This window comes from Hippopotamus amphibius, chromosome 9, assembly GCF_030028045.1.
Source record: "Hippopotamus amphibius kiboko isolate mHipAmp2 chromosome 9, mHipAmp2.hap2, whole genome shotgun sequence".
NCBI lineage: Eukaryota > Metazoa > Chordata > Mammalia > Artiodactyla > Hippopotamidae > Hippopotamus > Hippopotamus amphibius.
Window position 1 is genome coordinate 32632736 of NC_080194.1, and position 5794 is coordinate 32638529.

At 42.5% G+C, this 5794-nt stretch overlaps 1 non-coding gene across 1 annotated transcript; it reads right to left on the reverse strand.

The window, feature by feature from the left end:
- Positions 1–2699: 2699 nt before the first annotated feature.
- On the reverse strand, positions 2700–2805 carry LOC130829522 (U6 spliceosomal RNA). Its single transcript, XR_009047555.1, has one exon. It is a non-coding gene; the product is annotated as a U6 spliceosomal RNA (small nuclear RNA).
- Positions 2806–5794: the final 2989 nt, after the last annotated feature.

Here is a 5794-nt window from a genome sequence, read left to right on the forward strand (position 1 = left end):
TAAGCTCTACTCTCTCCTCAGTCGGAGTTAGCTGTGCCTGAATTCAGTTTCCCATGGAATGGGGGCTCCCGGGGTCTCCAGGTTGCTAGGCAGCTGGCATCTCCCAGCAGTCTTCCACACACCTGGCACTTCAGCATGCATCTCTTGGTGTCTGAGTCCCAAATGCTTATCCTGGGGCAAAACCACTTTCACATTTGCTCCTTACAAGTGGAGAACAACAAGCGACAGGATCCTCTGATGACCCACTGTATACACAGCTGTGCTGCAGCTTAAACATCCGTCTCCACAGAACGCCAAGAGTATGGGGCTGGGCACACCTGCTGACCCTCTACCCACATGTTTATGGTGCACCAACTGATGTTTGCTGCTATTTGTTCCAAGCTTTTCCACCATAAAAGGGATGCTGGGGCAGGGAAAAGGTGAAGATGAGGCTGCATGGTTTGGTGGGGCTAAGTTTGGGAGGGTCTTGTGGGCCATGAAGCTTGAACTTCAACCTTAGGAATGAGAAATCAGGCAAGGATTTCCAGCCGGAGAGGGCCATGATCAGATCTGTGATTTTGAAAGTTTTCTCTGTTGGCTGACATGGAGGATGGGCTGTAAAAGAGTGATACTAGACACTGGGGTTCATAGGAATGTCAGCTCCCTAAGAGCCAGCCGTTTTGTTTCTTTTGTTCACTAATTTTCTCCAGGGTCTAGAACAGTGCCCAGCACGTGGCTAGTACTCAGTACATATTTGATGAATGAATGAGAGCAGTTAGGAAGCTATTATCCTGGTCCAAGTGAGAGATGATGCTTAAACTTGGTCAGTGGCTTGGGAATGAAGAGGCGTTAGAGGTTTTGAGACAGTGTGGAGGGAGGGTTTAGGATGGGACAGCACAGCTGGAATAGCAACTAAAATGGCTTTACTCCTTTAGCCAGCACCAAGGACAGAGAATTCAGTAACTAACCTGGCTATAGTCGTAAGGACTGTAGGTTGACAAAATTCTCATAAGGTTCTCTCTTTTCCATTCTGGGATTCTGACTCCTACCTCAAGGAGTCATGGACTCCAAGATGAGCATCCTCTTCCAGGAGTCAGGCCTGAGTACCATCCTCTCCTTGGTGAACTCCATGATATCTTGGCTTCCTGGTGCAGTAGATGGAATTATTATTGCATTTGCTATAGTGCACAGTAGAAGACCTACAGAGTCTCTGTCTCTAACATATTTTTCTATTTTAAATGGAAGGGATACTGTTAAAATGAAATTCTCCTTCTGGATGCTTTCAAAATTCAACCTTCCATCCTGCACAGTGCCCTTTGACAGTCCATGCAAAAGAATCCCCGAATCTAGTCTACACACGGGCAAACTGTTGTTTATTCTCTAGATTTTATTTGTATGTTTGGTTTTTATGTTTTCCAAGGTAACTCGGGCTGGTCACTGACCAGCAAGGCCACGGGAGTGCTGGCAGTACAGCTTTAAGAGATTTTCTGAGCCCTATCTTGGGCGCTCTTAACGGCGGCTCATAGGACTCATAGGACTGCTTTGTGATCATGACTATATAACGATGATCTCGCATAGTGCAAATTATGTAACAGCATCACTTAATTTATTCTTTTCAAAAACCTTCATATGTGGCATGTGGTGGAGGACTTGCTTCCGTTTTGCAGAGGCAGGGGCTGGAACGCGGACACTGATTGCTAAGAGATGGCTCATCTGGGGTCAGTATCCACACTTCTGACTTCTGGGCCAGCAATCTATTTATTTCCCCCATTATGAGCTGGGCAATGTGGGAACTTCAGATTTTATTGGTGTGGTGGTTTGTGATATGGTTCAAGGGAGGTCACCTGACCTCCCTCTGCCGGGAAAGGAGGAAATCTGTGATCTTTCTCTCTCCCTGTCTCCAAATTTCCAAAGAGGAAGCAGCTCTCAGCCATAGCAGCAGTCTGAGTCTGGTTTGTAAGCAGTGGGGTGTACAGGTGACTCATTGCCATGTGCCCCGGGGCAGCAGTAAATTGATATTTGCGGATCTCCAAGCCTCTGGCAGAGATGGGGAGGAAGGGATGGGAAAGGGACATTTTTGTAAATAACCACACCTGGTTCTAAGAGCAGATGGACTGGCATGTCCCTGTAGCCTCATCAGTTACCATCAACCTTTCGCAAAGGGAGCCCCAGGAAAAAGAATCTCTTCACGCTCTTACGATTATTTATAGATACCACCTCCTGTCCACACCCTGGGGGGAGTTTGGTTTGCTCGGGAGTGGCCTCCTTCCAGATGTGTTTACATTCCTCCAAGCCCAGTGGAATGCATCCTTCCGCCCCTCCATTACATGGAGCAGAGAGGATGCCCGGCATTGGGACGTAATGAAGATGTGGAAGGAGAGACATTGGGCAGCATGCCTAAATTTCTCAGCTAGATTCATGTATCTCCTGGTGATCACTGATTGAATAGCCGCTTTGCTGCTAAAGAAGGCAATTCAGCACAGTGGTTAAATAAACATGTTTTGCAAGCAGATAGACCTGGATTTAAATCCCAGCTCTGCTATTTACAAACTCTGTGGCTTTGGTTACGTTACTTAAAGTTTCTGCCTCCATTTCCTCATCTATAAAATGGGATAATAACATCTCCTCTCAGGGTCATTGTGAGGTTTGAGTGCAAAGGGCTGAGCAGTGCCTGACACAGCAGTTGATAGGTACATGGTGCCTATTCTTTTAAAATATTTTAAACTATAGAATGCTTCACGAATTTGCACGTCCTGTTTGTGCAGGGGTCATGCTAATCCTCTCTGTATTGTTCCAACTTTAGTCTATGTGCTGCTAAGTGACCACTGGTGCCTATTCTTATAAGACACTTCTGTGTGTGTGTGTGTGTGTGTGTGTGTGTGTGTGACTTGACGGAAACAAGCCTGAAGAAACAGAGGCAGTGTAGGTAGTAGAAGCAGGGAATTTCTTGTGAAACAGTAACTATTATAGCGTAGAGAAGGAGCGTTCTCCACGGACAAGGCAGGTCAGAGGGGACTTCTTTGCAGAAGAGGTGACAGAGCTACCTGAGTATCCGAGGTATGTTATTGGACATGTCGGCAGGGTGCCCACCACCTGACTGTGAGTTGGCAGAATGCCTTAGACCAGCTTTTAGGAAAGGCTGTTTTAGTCTGGGAAGGAGCCTGGGCTGCCAGTGTCCTGTTTCAAGGCTTGGCAGCCTCTTCAGATGGAGAGTTTTGTTGGCATTCCACACTGAGTGGAACATTTGTTTCACAGGTAATCCAGCCCCAGAGAAAGTGAGGCTGTCTAAAATGACAAAAAAAAGACAAAAAAAAAAAAAAAAAAAAAGGAAAAAGATACATTTTGAGTGAATTACATGCAGTTAGTGGATTTTGCTGCTCTGTTTTCTCCTTTCAAATGACCTACCTTCACTGAAATATAATGATTACCCACTCTATGAACTTCTTGCATTAAAAAGTCTTTATTACAAATTCAAAAATTTACAAAATTGGACATAATACTACAAGGAACCCTCGTGTACCTATCACCCAGCCACAAAATCGTCATGGACACTAGTTTCATTTATATTCTCCCTGCCAGAGTATTTAAAACACATCCCCCAAATCATTTCATTTCACCTGTAAATATTTGTGTATGTCTTTCTAAAAGATAAGAACTTTTAAAAGAACAATCAATATTATTACAAGGAGAAAATTAGACAGTTCTTAGTATCATCGAATATCCAGTTAGTGTTCAAATTTCCACAGTTATCTCCTATTTTTTTTCCAATTGAATCAAGATCTAAGTAAGATTCACGCATTGCACGTGGTTGTAATTTCTTTTGGTCTTTTCAAATTATAGATTTCCCTGCCCCCTTTTTATTCCCTTGCAATTAGCTTGTTGAAGAGACCAGGTCATTTCCTACTTTCCAGAGAGGACTGCACCGCTGTGGTGTCACCTACCTTGCTCCCTTGTCTTTTATATTTCCTATAAAACGGCAGCTAGATCTAGTGACTTGGTCTGATTCAGATTTATTTGTTTATTTTCAAGGCTGTGTTGTTGTGTGCCTCCACCAGCCAGCACTAAATGACTGGTTGTTTCTTTGTGATATAACAGCCATTGATCGTCATTGCCCAGATCCATGATTTCATTTGGGAGTTTGCAAAATGGTGGCATTCTAACTCTATCATTCCTTCTTCATTTATTACATGAGCTATTTCTATAAAGAACTGTTTCCTTATCAACTATATGGTTAACTCATGATACAGTTTAATCAGGAAAAAGCAGGTTAAATGCCTGATTCTTCCCCCACACTTACCAGTATCCAGAACTAGTGGGTTGGTTTCCTTAGGTCCTCCGGTGGTGACCAATGAGACTTTTTGTTTTACACATGAATTTAAACATACCCCATGTGTTTCAACCCATTGCAGCTACTGTTCTCTGTGATGCTAAGGCTTTCCCATTTCTGGTCAGTGACTAGGATTTTCTTTCCTGAGTTGCTTCCTAAGTTGTGACATAATCCTGACCTCAGTTGTCGTTAATAGAGTCCTTGCTTTTTGGAAAGAAAAGATGTCCAAGCTTGGAAATGAAAATATTTCTTAAAAAGAAAATATGCCATAACCTTACACTGACATTTTCAGTTACAATGTAGGATTACAGGGCTTTGCTTAACGTCCTTGATTTTATTTTGAATCTTTTCCCATTATGCTAAAAATCTTGGTTCTTAATGACAATAGCATAATTGCTTTTTTGCTTTACCCCATTTTTAACACACACGTATATTCATATTAAATCAATATCAAATATATGATTAGTGAAAATATTATTGTTGCAATTCTTAAGTATATCTTACTAGAGACATAAAGTTAAATTACCGTATTTTCAAACCATTAAAAATAACACACATCTGGGGGGCTTGCCTGGTGGCGCAGTGCCTAAGAATCCACCTGCCAATGCAGGGGACACAGGTTCAAGCCCTGGTCCGGGAAGATCCCACATGCCTCGGAGCAATTAAGCCCATGCACCACAACTACTGAAGCCTGCGTGCCTAGAGCCTATGCTCTGCAACAAGAGAACCCATTGCAATGAGTAGCCTGTGCACCACAACGAAGAGTAGCTCTCCGCAACTAGAGAAAGCTGGCCTGCAGCAATGAAGACCCAACACAGCCAATAAATAATTAAATAAATAAATTTAAAAAAAAAGAAGTCATGAAAAAACCCCACAAAAACCCACCTCTGTATAATTAAGCTATCAACTCGTTGCAATTAGGGTCATTCTTTTTATTTTGCCCTTGATTTTAGGAATTGCCTTTTCATTCTGATTTAACATTTTCACGGTTCTAAAGTGGAATCTAAAAAACAAGGTATTATTCAGAGAAGTCCAGCTTCTATCCCAAATTCGCCTCTCTTCTTTCTCCTTTCCTTTTAGACAACAATTTTATTTACTTCATGGTGTATCCTTCCATTATTTCTTACCTAAGCAGAGCCATGCATGAGTACATACACACCCTCTTAGCTAGGTGGTAGCTTTTCATGTACTCTTTAGTCCACCTCCCGCCCCCGGCAGCATTACATTCTGGAGATCATGCCATAACAATGTGTGGATAGTCCACAGCCTTTCTATAGTTGCATGGTACTTCGCTATTTGAATGTATCAGTTTATTTAATGAGGCCCCTATTGATGGACATTTGGGTTTTTGCAATTACAAAAAAAAATGTTTTCATGTTTTTGTGTTTCTGTCAGTGTTTCTTTAGGACAGATTCCTACGAACAGTCTTCCTGGGTCAGAGTGCCTATGTTATTTTGCTGGATATTGCTGAATTCCCCTTCATAGCAT